Raw genomic sequence first — 15,875 nt, 5'->3', positions numbered from 1 at the left:
ATTGCAAAAATCTAGAAGTTATCAAAGCAAAGTATTACGCGCATGCTCCTAGGGGGATACATTGGTAGGAAAATACCATCGCTCGTCCCCAACCGCCACTCATAAGGAAGACAATCAATAAATAAATCATGCTCCGACTTCATCACATAACGGTTCACCATACATGCATGCTACGGGAATCACAAACTTTAACACAAGTATTCTTTAAATTCACAACTACTCCATTAGCATGACTTTAATATTATCACCTCCATATCTCAAAACAATTATCATGCTTCAATCTTTTCTTAGTATTCAACACACTCAAAAGAAAGTTTCACAAATCTTGAATACCAAGCATATTATTATTAAGCAAATTACCATGCTATTAAGAGACTCTCAAAATAATTTAAGTGAAGAATGAGAGATCAATAGTTTCTTTAAAAAAAATCCACCACCGTGCTCTAAAAGATCTAAGTGAAGCACATAGAGCAAAATTATAAGGCTCAAAAGATATAAGTGAAGCACATAGAGCAAAATTATCTAGCTCAAAAGATATAAGTGAAGCACATAGAGCAAAACTACTTAGCTCAAAAGATATAAGTGAAGCACATAGAGTATTCTATCAAATTTTAATTCTTGTATGGCTCTCTCAAAAGGTGTGTACAGCAAGGATGATTGTGGTATACTAAGACACAAAGACACAAATAATACAAGACGCTCCAAGCAAAACACATATCATGTTGGTGAATAAAAATATAGCTCCAAGTAAATTACCGATGGAAGTGGACGAAAGAGGGGATGCCTTCCGGGGCATCCCCAAGCTTTGAATTTTTGGTGTCCTTGGATTATCTTGGGGGTTCCATGGGCATGCCCAAGCTTAGGCTCTTGCCACTCCTTGTTCCATGATCCATCAAAAGAATTCACCCAAAACTTGAAAACTTCACAACACAAAACTCAAAATAGAAAACTTGTGAGCTCCGTTAGCGAAAGAAAACAAAAGACCACTTCAAGGTACTATAATGAACTCATTCTTTATTTATATTGGTGTTAAACCTACTGTATTCCAACTTCTCTATGGATTATAAACTATTTTACTAGCCATAGATTCATCAAAATAAGAAAACAACACAAGAAAAATAGAATCTGTCAAAAACAGAACAGTCTGTAGTAATATGTAGCTAGCGCAAGATCTGGAACCCCCAAAATTCTAAAATAAATTGCTGGACGTGAGGAATTTATCTATTAATCATATTAAAAAAGAATTAACTAAATATCACTCTTCAAATAAAAATTACAGCAGTTCTCGTGAGCGCTAAAGTTTATGTTTTTTTACAGCAAGTTCAACAAGACTTTCCCCAAGTCTTCCCAACGGTTCTACTTGGCACTAGGGGTGGGCATAAAAACCGAGGAACTGAAGACTGAACCGAAGCCGAAACCGAAAAAACCGAATTTTCGGTTTTTAGTAGTGTTGATGAAAAATTCGGTTTTTACTTTTGTTAACCGAACTGACTTTGATCAGTTCGGTTTTACACTGGTAACCGAACAAAAAACCCGAACCTACAAGCACTACATCGCTAAAAGGATGCGCACGTCGATAAAAGGAGTTTCTCCTGTGCGCACGTCATGGAAAGGACGCGCCAGGTAGCGACCACCAAGTGCGTGCGTGCGGCAGGAATATCACTTCCATGGGCCCAGCCAACAACCTACATGTCGCACCTTTTTTGGGCTTTTAATGTGGCACTGCACGGCCCATATTGTCTTCCTGTACGTGGGAAAGTAGCAGCGGGAAAGTAGCAGGGTGTGGTGTCATCGTGGGTTTAGTCCCACCTCGGCTGGCTACGTGAAGGAACACATGGAGCTCGGCTATATAAAAGCCTTGGTTGCCAGAGGCATGCCAGGTGTGCACAATGTTACGATAATACTTCGGTATGTACGGTAGAAACCAAATGCCAAACCGAATTATCGGTTGACCAAAGTTTCGGTTTTCTATTTTTTGACCCATTTTCGGTTAGCATTTTGTCTAACCGAAATTTTAAAAATAACGAAATATATTAACCGAACTTTCGGTTTCTACCGAATGCCCAGGCCTACTTGGCACAAACACTAATTAAACACAAAAAACACAACCAAAACAGAGGCTAAATAATTTATTTATTACTAAGTAGGAGCAAAAATAAAGGAATTAAAATAAAATTGGGTTGCCTCCCAACAAGCGCTATCGTTTAACGCCCCTAGCTAGGCATAAAAGCGAGGATAGATCTAGGTATTGCCATCTTTGGTAGGCAATACATAAGTGGATCTCATGATAGTTTCATATGGTAATTTTATTTTCTTTCTTGGAAAGTGTTCCATGCCCTTTTTAATGGAAATTGAAATCTAATATTCCCTTCCTTCATATCAATAATCGCACCAACCGTTCTGAGGAAAGGTCTACCAAGAATAATAGGGCAAGAAGGATTGCAATCTATATCAAGAACAATGAAATCTACGGGCACATAATTCCTATTTGCAACAATAAGAACATCATTAAACCTTCCCATAGGTTTCTTAATAGTGGAATCCGCAAGATGCAAGTTTAGAGAGCAATCATCAAAGTTACGGAAATCTAGCAAATCACACAAAGTCTTGGGAATAGTAGAGACACTAGCACCCAAATCACACAAAGCATAAAACTCATGATCTTTAATTTTAATTTTAATAGTTGGTTCACACTCATCATAGAGTTTTCTAGGGATAGAAACTTTCAACTCAAGTTTTTCTTCATAAGATTGCATCAAGGCATCAACAATATGTTCGGTGAAGGATTTATTTTGACTATAAGCATGCGGAGAATTTAGCACGGATTGCAACAAGGAAATACAATCAATTAAAGAGCAACTTTCATAATTAAATTCCTTGAAATCCAATATAGTGGGTTTAGCAACATCTAGATTTTTAGTTCTTTCAATCCCACTTTCATCAATTTCATCATTAAGATCTAAACACTCCGAATTTTTAGAACGCCTTCTAGGTAAAGGAAGATCATATTTAGTTTCATCAAGATTCATATCGCAAAATAAAGATTTAATAGGAGACACATCAATAACTTTTAGATCTTCATCTTGATTTTCATAGGAATTGGAGGAACATGCTTTAATAAAGGCATCTTTGGAAGCACGCATCCTAGCGGTTCTTTCCTTGCACTCATCAATGGAAATTCTCATGGCTTTGAGAGACTCATTTATATCATGTTTAGGAGGAATAGATCTAAGCTTTAAAGAATCAACCTCAAGAGAAATTCTATCAACGTTTCTAGCCAAATCATCAACTTTAAGAAATTTCTCCTCAAGCAAAGCATTAAAATTCTTTTGTGAATTCATAAACTCTTTAACACTATTCTCAAATTCAGAGGGCATCTTATTATAATTTCCATAAGAGTTGTTGTAGGAATTACCATAATTGTTAGAAGGATTACTAGGATATGGCCTAGGATTAAAATTCCCACTATAAGCGTTGTTACCAAAATTATTCCCACCAAAAAAATTCACATCCATAGATTCATTGTTATTCTCAATCAAAGTAGACAAAGGCATATCATTAGGATTAGAAGAAACACTCTTAGTAGCAAATAATTTCATAAGTTCATCCATCTTTCCACTCAACACATTAATTTCTTCTATCGCATGCACTTTTTTATTAGAAGATCTTTCAGTATGCCATTGAGAATAATTAACCATAATATTGTCTAGGAGTTTAGTAGCATCTCCTAAGGTGATTTCCATAAAAGTGCCTCCCGCGGCCGAATCTAAAAGATTTCTAGAAGCAAAATTCAATCCGGCATAAAAAATTTGTATAATCATCCACAAATTCAAACCATGAGTAGGGCAATTACGTATCATTAATTTCATTCTCTCCCAAGCTTGTGCAACATGTTCATGATCAAGTTGTTTAAAGTTCATAATATCGTTTCTAAGAGAGATGATCTTAGCGGGAGGAAAATACTTAGAGATAAAAGCATCTTTGCACTTGTTCCATGAATCAATACTATTCTTAGGCAAAGACGAAAACCAAGCTTTAGCACGATATCTAAGCGAAAAAGGAAATAGCTTCAATTTAACAACATCATTATTGACATCTTTTTTTCTTTTGCATATCACATAAATCAACGAAGCTATTCAGATGAGTAGCGGCATCTTCACTAGGAAGCCCGGTGAATTGATCTTTCATAACAAGATTCAACAAAGCAACATTAATTTCACAAGATTCAGCATCGGTAAGAGGAGCAATCGGAGTGCTAAGGAAATCATTATTATTGGTATTGGTGAAGTCACACAATTTGGTAGTATCTTGAGCCATCACGACAAGCAAGCAATCCAACACACGAGCAAACAAAAGCAACAGGCAAAAAGAGGCAAATAGAGAGGGAGGATAGAGAGAGAGAGGGCGAATAAAATGGCAAGGGTGAATTAGGGGGAGAGGAAAATGAGAGGCAAATGGCAAATAATGTAATGCGAGAGATAGGGATTGTGATGGGTACTTGGTATGTTGACTTTTTGCGTAGACTCCCCGGCAACGGCGCCAGAAATCCTTCTTGCTACGTCTTGAGCTTGCGTTGGTTTTCCCCGAAGAGGAAGGGATGATGCAGCAGAGTAGCGTAAGTATTTCCCTCAGTTTTTGAGAACCAAGGTATCAATCCAGTAGGAGCCCACGCTCAAGTCCCTCGTACATGCACAAAGCGATACCTACTCCCAACCAACGCGATTAGGGGTTGTCAATCCCTTCACGGTCACTTACGAGAGTGAGATCTGATAGATATAATATTTTTTGGTATTTTTGGTATAATGATGCAAAGTAAAGGCAAAGTAAAAAAAAGGAAAACAAGATTAAAGTGATGGAGATTGATATGATGAGAATAGACCTGGGGGCCATAGGTTTCACTAGTGGCTTCTCTCAAGAGCATAAGTATTATATGGTGGGTGAACAAATTACTATTGAGCAATTGACAGAATTGAGCATAGTTATGAGAATATCTAGGCATGATCATGTATATAGGCATCACGTCCGTGATAAGTAGATCGAAACGATTCTGCATCTACTACTATTACTCCACTCATCGACCGCTATCCAGCATGCATCTAGAGTATTAAGTTAAAAACAGAGTAACGCCTTAAGCAAGATGACAGGATGTAGAGAGATAAATTCATGCAATATGAAGTAAACCCCATCTTGTTATCCTTGATGGCAACGATACAATACGTGCCTTGCTGCCCCTTCTGTCACTGGGTTGGGACACCGCAAAATCGAACCCAAAGCTAAGCACTTCTCCCATGGCAAGAACTACCAATCTAGTTGGCCAAACCAAACAGATAATTCGAAGAGACTTGCAAAGATAACCAATCATACATAAAAGAATTCAGAGAAGATTCAAATATTATTCATAGATAGACTTGATCAAAAACCCACAATTCATCGATCTCAACAAACACACCACAAAAAGAAGATTACATCGAATAGATCTCCACAAGAGAGGGGGAGAACTTTGTATTGAGATTCAAAGAGAGAGAAGAAGCCATCTAGCTACTAACTATGGACCCGAAGGTCTGAGGTAAACTACTCACACTTCATCGGAGGGGCTAGGATGATGTAGAAGCCCTCCGTGATGACGGCCCTCTTCCGGCGGAGCTCCAGAACAGGCCCCAAGATGGGATCTTGTGGATACAGAAAGTTGTGGCGGTGGAATTAGGTTTTTGGCTCCTGTTCTGATCGTTTGGGGGTACGTGTGTATATATAGGAGGAAGAAGTATGCCGGAGGAGCAACGAGGGGCCCACGAGGCAGGGGGCGCGCCCCCGCCCTCGTGACCGCCTCTTTTGTTCCTTGGAGCAGGGTCCAAGTCTCCTGGATCACGTTCGGTGAGAAAATCACATTCCCGAAGATTTTATTCCGTTTGGACTCTGTTTGATATTCCGTTTATGTGAAACACTGAAATAGGCAAAAAAAATTAATTATGGGTTGGGCCTCCGGTTAATAGGTTAGTCCCAAAAATAATATAAAAGTGGAAAATAAAGCCCAATATAGTCCAAAACAGTAGATAATATAGCATGGAGCAATCAAAAATTATAGATACGTTGGAGACGTATCAGTCCACAGTATCAATTCTATTGGAAAAATTTCAACAATTACTATTGGATGTTTCGAATTTCCTCTTCCTACTGTCAAGAAGAAATATGATATTCTTATGGTTGGGGACATGCATATCCCCGTTGAGGTAACCTAGTGTTATTCAAAATTTCTCCGGTTTCATGTTATTCGAAATGAGTTTGTCAATAAGACCTGATCAACCTTGTTAGTGGATTCCTTTTGATGAGCATGAGATGGATGAATTTAGAAAACATAACTCTCTGTACCCTCTTTTTACTTTCTGTTATTTATATTGACTAAAGCAAAATTAGTATTTTTCTGTCTGTTTTCTGAATTATCCATGCAATAAAAAAATACCCCGAAAATAAAAGTTCTCCAAATGCCCTAAAAATTAAATATGATTTTTTCTGGAATATTTGAGAATATCTGGCACTGAAAACATAGCAGGGGGAGCAGCCATGTGCCCACGAGGGTGGAGGGCGCGCCCACCCCCCTGGGCGCGCCCTTACCTCATGGGCCCATGGTGGCTCCCCTCCACTTATTACAGCCACCACACACTCCTTCTTCCTCCCCAAAAAATCACTAACCGACTCAAGCACGAGTTCTAGCTCATCTTGCTGCCATTTTCAATCTCCTAGCTCAAAGCTCCATTCACAAAACTGCTTTGGGGGATTGTTCTTTGGTATGTGACTCCTCAATGGTCCAATTAGTTTTTGTTCTAGTGCTCTATTCATTGCAAATTTTTGCTGCTTAGGTGGCCGTTCTTGAGCTTGCATGTCAAATTTATATGGTCAAAATTAGTTTTAATGCATGATATTGCCTCTAGGCACTTGTAGGAGTAGTTGCTATCAATTTTGTTGAGTTTGGTTCACTTTTATTTTAAAGTTACTAAAAAATTCAGAAATTTTTCAGAGGAGGAAATATGTTTAGGAAAATGTACCAAGGTGGTTCTTCAAGGAAGCAAGGACCCAGGCCCGCAATGCGTGAGCCGGACGATGAACCACCGAGGGACGCTCAAGTGCGGCCTTGTGAATGGCCGTCAGAGGACTTCATGGTTCGAGCAAGAATCAAGGAGGAATTTTAAGCATATGTGCGTAATTCCGATCATAAGGGCTTCATGGCAGATAAGTACCACCAGTACCACTACCTCACTGATTCCTTTGTGAGAAGGTTTGAATTTTCATCATCACGCAATTCTCAAACTGTCATGTTTGATCTTTATGATAAATCTTATACCATGGACTTAGAAGATTTTAACACTGCTTGTAAACTCCCACAGTGGGGTAATGTTAGTGAACCTCGCAAATCTGAATATAGAGACTTTCTTGCTAGTATAACTGTGGGGGGAATCTAGAGATGTAACACAAGCCACCATAGGGAGCATTCATTTTCCCGCTATACATTATTTTGCTCTCTTCATAGGAAGGTGCATAAATGGTAAAGATGAAGCATGTCACATGTGTGTACCGGATCTTAGCATTCTCACGAGCGTTGTTTTAGGAGATAAACAATACAACTTGGGGGCTATCGTTGCACGTAGGTTGCATAATAATAGTATTCATGGAGATTTCTTTGGTGGAATTTATGCAACTCGTATAGCTAACTTTCTTGAGATACCCCTATGTGGAGATGATATTGAGTTGCCTCCTTCTTATCTAGATTATGATGCTATGGTTCGTCATCAGTTTGTTGAGAGGAACGACCAGTCCCTCCAGTACCAACTAATCTTTGACAGACGACGCCCCTATCAAGTCGCTCTCCCTGCTCCCGCTTTCTTTGACTTTCAGGCAAAAGGGAGATATGTTATAACCAGGGAGGAGGCGACCGAGTACGAGAGGAGGACGGAGGCAGCCTGCCTCCATGCTGCAGCTCTTCACGCAGTAGCTGATGCGTCTCAGTACGACCCCAACTACAACTTTGGATATCCGCCAGCCCAGCCATGGTAGTAGACCAACTTAGGCCAAAAGCCTAAGTTTGGGGGAGTACGTACTTCTCACCGACATTACATTCATGTTGACACACTCATGCTAGTTGTCGGTGTTCATACTTTTTCATTGTATCATCCATAATAGTTTATTTCCTTTTTATGATTTCTTCTTGTGTGTTTAATAAACCTTAAGAAAAAACCAAAAAAATTAGTTGTAGCTTTTAGCTAGTTTACTTTCCATGCCTGTAGTAGTAGTAATTAAAAAGAACATCCAAAAATATTTCTCGTTCTTCTTTTGCTTGTTGGGAGCTTTCCCGTGTAAATAGTTTTGTTTCTTTTCTTTCCTTTGGGGGTCGAGAGGAGAAGACCATAATAAAAATGTTGAGTGGCTCTCATATGCATTATTGTTGATCTAACAAAGAGTCCATATTACCTTGTCTTATCTCTTGAATTGAATGCTTGCAGATTCCAGCTTAGTCCAATGCACGTGCACTATTATTATTATCCACACTATTCGGTCGTGCAAGTGAAAGGCTATAATGATGATTATATGATGAACTTATTGAGATGAGAAAAGCTGGTATGAACTCGACCTCTCTTGTTTTCGTAAATATGATTAGTTCATCATTCCTGATTCAGCCTATTATGAAAGAAACATATTTGTAATGACAATTAGAGATTGTAGTCACTTATGTCATGATTAATTAGCTAGGAGCTTATAATGGTTTACCTTGCGTGCCAACATGCTATTAAAATGGTTGTGATGTGGTATGATAGGGTGGTATCCTCCTTTGAACGATTCGAGTGGCTTGACTTGGCACATGTTCACGCATGTAGTTGAAACAAAATCAACATAGCCTCTATGATATTTATGTTCATGGTGAATTATATCCTACTCATGCTTGCATTCGGTCCTGATTAATTTTAATGCATGTTCATGACTGTTGTCGCTCTCTAGCTGGTCTCTTCCCAGTCTTTTTCTAACCTTCACTTGTGCTAAGCGGGAATACTGATTGTGCATCCAACTCCATAAACCCCAAAGTTGTTCCATATGAGTCCACCATACCTACCTATATACGGTATCTACATGCCGTTCCAAGTAAATTTGTATGTGCCAAACTGTAAACCTTCAAATAAACATTCTGTTTTGTATGCTCGAATAGCTCATGTATCAACTGGGATGTCTGTATCTTCCATGCTAGGCGGGTTATTCTCAAGAGGAGTGGACTCCGCTCCTCACTCATGAGAAAATGGCTGGTCATCGGGATGCTCAGTCCCATGCTTTATGCAATTTAAATCAAAATAACTGCAAACAAAACTCCCCCGGGACTCTTGTTAGTTGGAGGCACTCGTTGTTTCGAGCAAGCCATGGATTGATGCTTATTGGTGGAGGGGGAGTATAAACTTTACCATTCTGTTTAGGAACCGCCTATAATGTGTGTAGCATGGAAGATATCGAGATCTCTCGGTTGTTATGTTGACAATGAAAGTATACCGCTCAAAATATTATTCATATCTATTTCAAAACCGAGCTCTGGCACCTCTACAAATCCCTGCTTCCCTCTGCGAAGGGCCTATCTATTTACTTTTATGTTGAGTCATCCTCCTCTTATTAAAAAGCACCAGTTGGAGAGCACCACTGCCATTTGCATCCATTACTATTAGTTTACATTGAGTATGACTTGACTGGATCTCTTTTACCATGAATTACAATGTCTAGTCAGTCCTTAATCTTTAAAGGTGCTCTGCATTTATGTTTTGCGGTCTCATAAAGGGCTAGCGAGATACCATCTTGTTATATCATATTATGATTGTTTTGAGAAAGTGTTGTCATCCGATATTTATTATTATTGCTCGCTAGTTGATTATGCCATTGATATGAGTAAACATGAGACCTAAATGTTATTGTGAATATGGTTAGTTCATAATCTTTGCTGAAAACTTGAATGCTAGCTTTACATATTTACAACAACAAGAGAAAACAGAGTTTGTAAAAGTTTTTCTTTATCACTTTCAGTTTATCAACTGAATTGCTTGAGGACAAGCAAAGGTTTAAGCTTGGGGGAGTTGATACGTCTCTGTCGTATCTACTTTTCCAAACACTTTTGCCCTTGTTTTGGACTCTAACTTGCATGATTTGAATGGAACTAACCCGGAGTGACGTTGTTTTCAGCAGAATTGCCATGGTGTTATTTTTGTGCACAAATAAAAGTTCTCGGAATTACCTGAAAATCAACAGAGATTATTTTTGGAATATATAAAAATACTGGAAGAAAGATCCATGTTAGGGGGCCCACACCCTGTCCACGAGGGTGGGGGCGTGCCCCCTGCCTCGTGGCCCCCCTGATGCTCCACCGACCTCAACTCCAACTCCATATATTCGTGTTCGGGGAGAAAAAATCAGAGAGAAGGATTCATCGCGTTTTACGATACGGAGCCACCGCCAAGCCCTAAACTCTCTCGGGAGGGCTGGTCTGGAGTCCGTTTAGGGCTCCGGAGAGGGGAATCCGTCTCCATCGTCATCATCAACCTTCCTCTCTGCTGTGCCTGAGTGCACATCTGAGCGCTCTCCGTGATGGCTACCACAAAGTAACTAGTGGTATTTCTCACAAGAAGTCTCATACTTTGAAGAAGCGCAAGACCAGCAACTCCCAGTCTGAGAACAGTCCTTCTGTGCCACCACCAACTGCTATTGCAGATCTTCAACGCATTGGCGCCCGTCTTCGCATTGCACCTGAGAAGATCTCTATGGATAAGCTTGTTGCTGATCCGACCAAGTCCAGCAGCAGCCGGGGTTCTGATGATTAGTTACTTCCTGCAGTGTTCTGGTCTATGGCGTACCATAATCGCCATTTATCTTTCTTTTCTTGTTGAGAACTATGTGATGCTTGTCTGCTGTGTGGGTCGGTGTAGGTCATTGCGTGACCTATTTACTATGCTTTTACTTTTGGTTTGTAATGAATCAGACAAGATTTAAGGAGTGGAAGGTGCTATGTTGGAATGTTCGTGGCCTCAATGCTGAAGCACGTCAGCTTGCAGTTAGGCAGAAGATCGATGAAAGTGGTTGTTCTGTTGTCTGTCTTCAGGAAACTAAATGCATGCAAATGGATCAGCGATTCATTAGGAAGTTTTGCCCAAGGCGTTTTGATAATTTTGTTTACGTACCTTCGGCTGGTGCGTCTGCTGGGATGGTGGTCGTTTGGAATTCATCCTTTTTCATAGGTTCTTTAACCGAGTCCAAATCCTACGGGATAATTGTGGAGTTTAAATCCAAACATACCTTAGAAACTTGGTCTCTAGTCTCTGTTTATGGCCCGTGTCAAGGCCCTGCCCGTGATGAATTTGTCCAATGGTTATATAATCTTGATATTCGGTTTGGTCAGAACTGGCTGCTTTTCGGTGACTTAAACTTCATGAGATCGTTGGAGAACCGCAATCTTCCGGGAGGTGATGTTAACGATATCTTCTTGTTTAATGAGATAATTGGTCATTTGGGACTTGTTGAGTTGCCAATCAAGGGGCGTCAATATACTTGGTTGAATATGCAAACCTCACCGCTTCTAGAACAGATAGATTGGTTTTTCACTTTGGTTACTTGGACATGAGACCACCCCAACACAATGGTTTTTCCACTTGCACGCATTGCCTCCGACCATGTGCCGTGTGTGGTCTCGATTGCCACTTGTATCCCCAAGGCAAAGGTTTTCCGCTTTAAGAATTATTGGGTGGATTTTCCCGGGTTTGCTGACTGTGTTGCTGAAGTTTGGAATAGGCCAGTGGTAAAATCATCGATTGCATTAACTATTTCGGCTAAGTTTAAGTACCTCCGATATGCTCTCAAGAAATGGCATTTAAACCTGTCCACAGTCAACACTTTAATTGCTGATTGTAATAAAGTTATTATTTTCCTGGATAATCTAGAGGAAATTAGGCCTTTGAGTTGGCCGGAGTTCAATTTTCGTAGAATTGTTAAATTGCATCTTGAGGATATCTTACATTGGCAATTTATCTATTGGAAGCAGCGTTGCACGATCAGAAACATCAAAGTTGGAGAAGAGAATTCAAAAAAATTTCATGCCATGGCTACGGAAAGATTCCGTAGGAATACTATCTCCTCGATCAAGTCTATGGAGGGGGATGTGGTCACGGACCATCAACAGTTGGCGGGAATGTTCTGGGCTGATTTTAATCAGTGAATGGGCCAATCAAAAGGCATTCAGATGGGTTTTGACCTAGACACATTAATTACCCGAATTGATGGTCTAGAGGAGTTGTCTTTACCGTTCACTGATTCTGAGGTGGATACGATAATTAAGAATATGCCTACTGATCGTGCTCCGGGACCAGATAGGTTTATCGGGCTTTTGTTAAAGAAATGTTGGCCTATTTTGAAGGAGGACTTTGTCTACTGATTGACAGCATTCTGTCCACAGGCTCCTCTTCGGTTCTTTTGAATGGAGTGCATGGTAACCACTTTGTCTGCCGCTCAGGAGTTTGCCAAGGTGATCCGCTATCTCCCTTACTCTTTGTGATCGCGGTGGACTTACTACAATCTGTTGTAAACGAGATGTGCTCCAGGAATATTCTCACCTTGCCAATCCCAACTACGTCGATGGACAATCCGATCGTACAATATGCTGACGATACACTCATAGTTCTTCCTGCTATTGATAGCCAGCTCATTGCATTCAAAGAAATGCTTGAAGTGTTTGCCCAATCAACCGGACTAAGGGTGAATTTCAGTAAGTCCTATTTGATACCCATCAATATGACTGATGACGAGGGCACGCGTGTTGCTGCCTTGCTTGGATGTGATGTTGGTTCCATGCCATTCACTTACCTGGGCCTACCAATGGGTACTTCCCGGCCAACAATTTATGATTTGTTGCCTTTGGTGGATCGTATTGGGAGACGATTATCTGCATCCTCTTGTCTCTTGAATCAAGGAAGCCGGCTCCAACTTTTACAATCTGTCCTTAGTTCTATGCCAATATATTTCTTGTGCACCCTTTCGCTACCGCGGGGCATCTTGAAGCAGATTGAGCGGATTATGCGGCAATGCTTGTGGAGAGGGAACATGGATACGCCCCGGCAATCTTTGGCGGCTTGGGACTTGGTATGTCGTCCTAAATCTTTTGGTGGTCTGGGAGTTATGGACTTGAGCATTCAAAACGATGCCTTGCTCATCAAACATCTTTTTAAGTTCTTCAATAAGATGGACGTACCATGGGTATCTCTTATTTGGGACACTTATTACGCCTCTGCACCCCCGCCAAGTCACGCAAAGCTGTGGTTCTTTCTGGTGGAGAGATGTTTTCAAGCTGTATGATAAGTTTTGCAAGTTGGCAGTTCCACTAGTTCGATCGGGAGATACGGTGATCTTCTGGCTTGACCGTTGGCAACTTGGCAACAATACGGTTACCATGCAACATCAGTTTCCGAGGCTCCACTCCTTTGTGATCGATGACACTCTAACAGTCAAGAACATTCTAGAGCTACCAGACCCAACTGACAATCTCCACCTGCCACTGTCTACTGAGGCCTTTGAGGAGTTTAATCAACTACAGGCGTTGCTTACTATGGTTAATCTTCAAGATGGGGAAAATGATGTCTGGAAATGGCCTTCCAAGTTTGGGGACTACCAGTCCAGGATTTATTACTTGTCATGCTTTTCGGACACAGTGGTTAATCCCATATTCAGGTGGATTTGGAAATGTTCTTGTACTCTGAAGTTTAAGGTTTTTGGGTGGCTCCTTTTGATGGATCGCCTAAACACTAGAGACATGATGCAACGGCGGCATTGGATTATCCAGGATGACACTTGTGTTCTATGTCACTTGGCATCACATGAGGACAGAACACATCTCTTCTTCGCTTGCAATTTTAGCCAGCGTATCTGGAATTACCTGGGTATTTCATGGAGTCCTCAACCAAACCAGACCACTTATGACATGGCTTCTGATGCTAGGAGGGATTTTGGACATCCTTTTTCTCAGAGATAGTATTCACTGCCACTTGGAATATTTGGACACAAAGAAATGGGAAGATCTTCAGGAATGAATCAACTTCTTTCAGGGCATGGAGGAGGAATTTTTTGCATGACATTTCTCTTTTAGCACATAGAATAAAATGTAAATATAGGAATAGTCTAATCTCTTGGATAGCTTCCTTACCCTAATCATTTCTTTTGTAAGTATTACTCTCTCCTCCTCTCCCTTAACTTTGTAACTTTGTGCACTTTGGCTCTGTGGTTTAATAAAAGACTGTGAGGCTGTTGCCTTGTAGTACATAGTCAAAAACCTTCCTCCATCACCAATTCCATGATGCTCACCGCCGTGTGTGAGTAATTCCATCGTAGGCTTGCTGGACGGTGATGGGTTGGATGAGATCTATCATTTAATCGAGTTAGTTTTGTTAGGGTTTGATCCCTAGTATCCACTATGTTCTAAGATTGATGTTCCTATGACTTTGTTATGCTTAATGCTTGTCACTAGGGCCCGAGTGGCATGATTTCAGATCCGAACCTATTATGTTTTCATGAATATATGTGAATTCTTGATCCTATCTTGCAAGTCTATAGTCACCTACTATGTGTTATGATCCGGCAACCCCGAAGTGACAATAATCGGGACCACTCCCGATGATGACCGTAGTTTGAGGAGTTCATGTATTCACTATGTGTTAATGCTTTGGTCCGGTACTCTATTAAAAGGAGGCCTTAATATCCCTTAGTTTCCAATAGGACCCCGCTGCCACGGGAGGGTAGGACAAAAGATGTCATGCAAGTTCTTTTCCATAAGCACGTATGACTATATTCGGAATACATGCCTACATTACGTTGATGAACTGGAGCTAGTTGTGTGTCACCCTATGTTATAACTGTTGCATGAATAATCGCATCCAGCATAATTCTCCATCACCAATCCATTGCCTACGAGCTTTTCCATATATTGTTCTTTGCTTATTTACTTTTCCGTTGCTACTGTTACAATCACTATAAAACCAAAACTACTACCGTTACTTTTGCCACCGTTACCACTACTATCATATTACTTTGCTACTAAATACCTTACTGCAGATATTAAGTTATCCAGGTGTGGTCGAATTGACAACCCAGCTGCAAATACTTGAGAATATTCTTTGGCTTCCCTTGTGTCGAATCAATAAATTTGGGTTGAATATTCTACCCTCGAAAACTGTTGCGATCCCCTATACTTGTGGGTTATCAATGTAGAAGCCCTCCGTGATCAATGCCCCCTCCGATGGAGCACCAAAAAAAGGCCCCAAGATGGGATCTCATGGGTACAGAAGGTTGCGGCGGTGGAATTAGGTTTTTGTGGTTGTGACGCCCCCGATTTAATCGTACACTAAACATACACGCAAACGTGTACGATCAAGATCAGGGACTCACGGGAAGATATCACAACACAACTCTACAAATAAAATAAGTCATACGAGCATCATATTACAAGCCAGGGGCCTCGAGGGCTCGAATACAAGAGCTCGATCATAGACGGTCAGCGGAAGCAACAATATCTGAGTACAGACATAAGTTAAACAAGTTGCCTTAAGAAGGCTAGCACAAACTGGGATACAGATCGAAAGAGGCGCAGGCCTCCTGCCTGGGATCCTCCTAACTACTCCTGGTCGTCGTCAGCGGGCATCACGTAGTAGTAGGCACCTCCGGTGTAGTAGGAGTCGTCGTCGAAGGTGGCGTCTGGCTCCTGGGCTCCAACATCTGGTTGCGGCAACCAGGTAGAAGGGATAGGGGGAAAAGAGGGAGAAAGCAACCGTGAGTACTCATCCAAAGTACTCGCAAGCAAGGAGCTATACTACATATGTATGCAT

This window comes from Triticum urartu, chromosome 2, assembly GCF_003073215.2.
Source record: "Triticum urartu cultivar G1812 chromosome 2, Tu2.1, whole genome shotgun sequence".
In the NCBI taxonomy this organism is placed as follows: Eukaryota; Viridiplantae; Streptophyta; class Magnoliopsida; order Poales; family Poaceae; genus Triticum; species Triticum urartu.
This window is presented reverse-complemented; position numbering follows the sequence as displayed.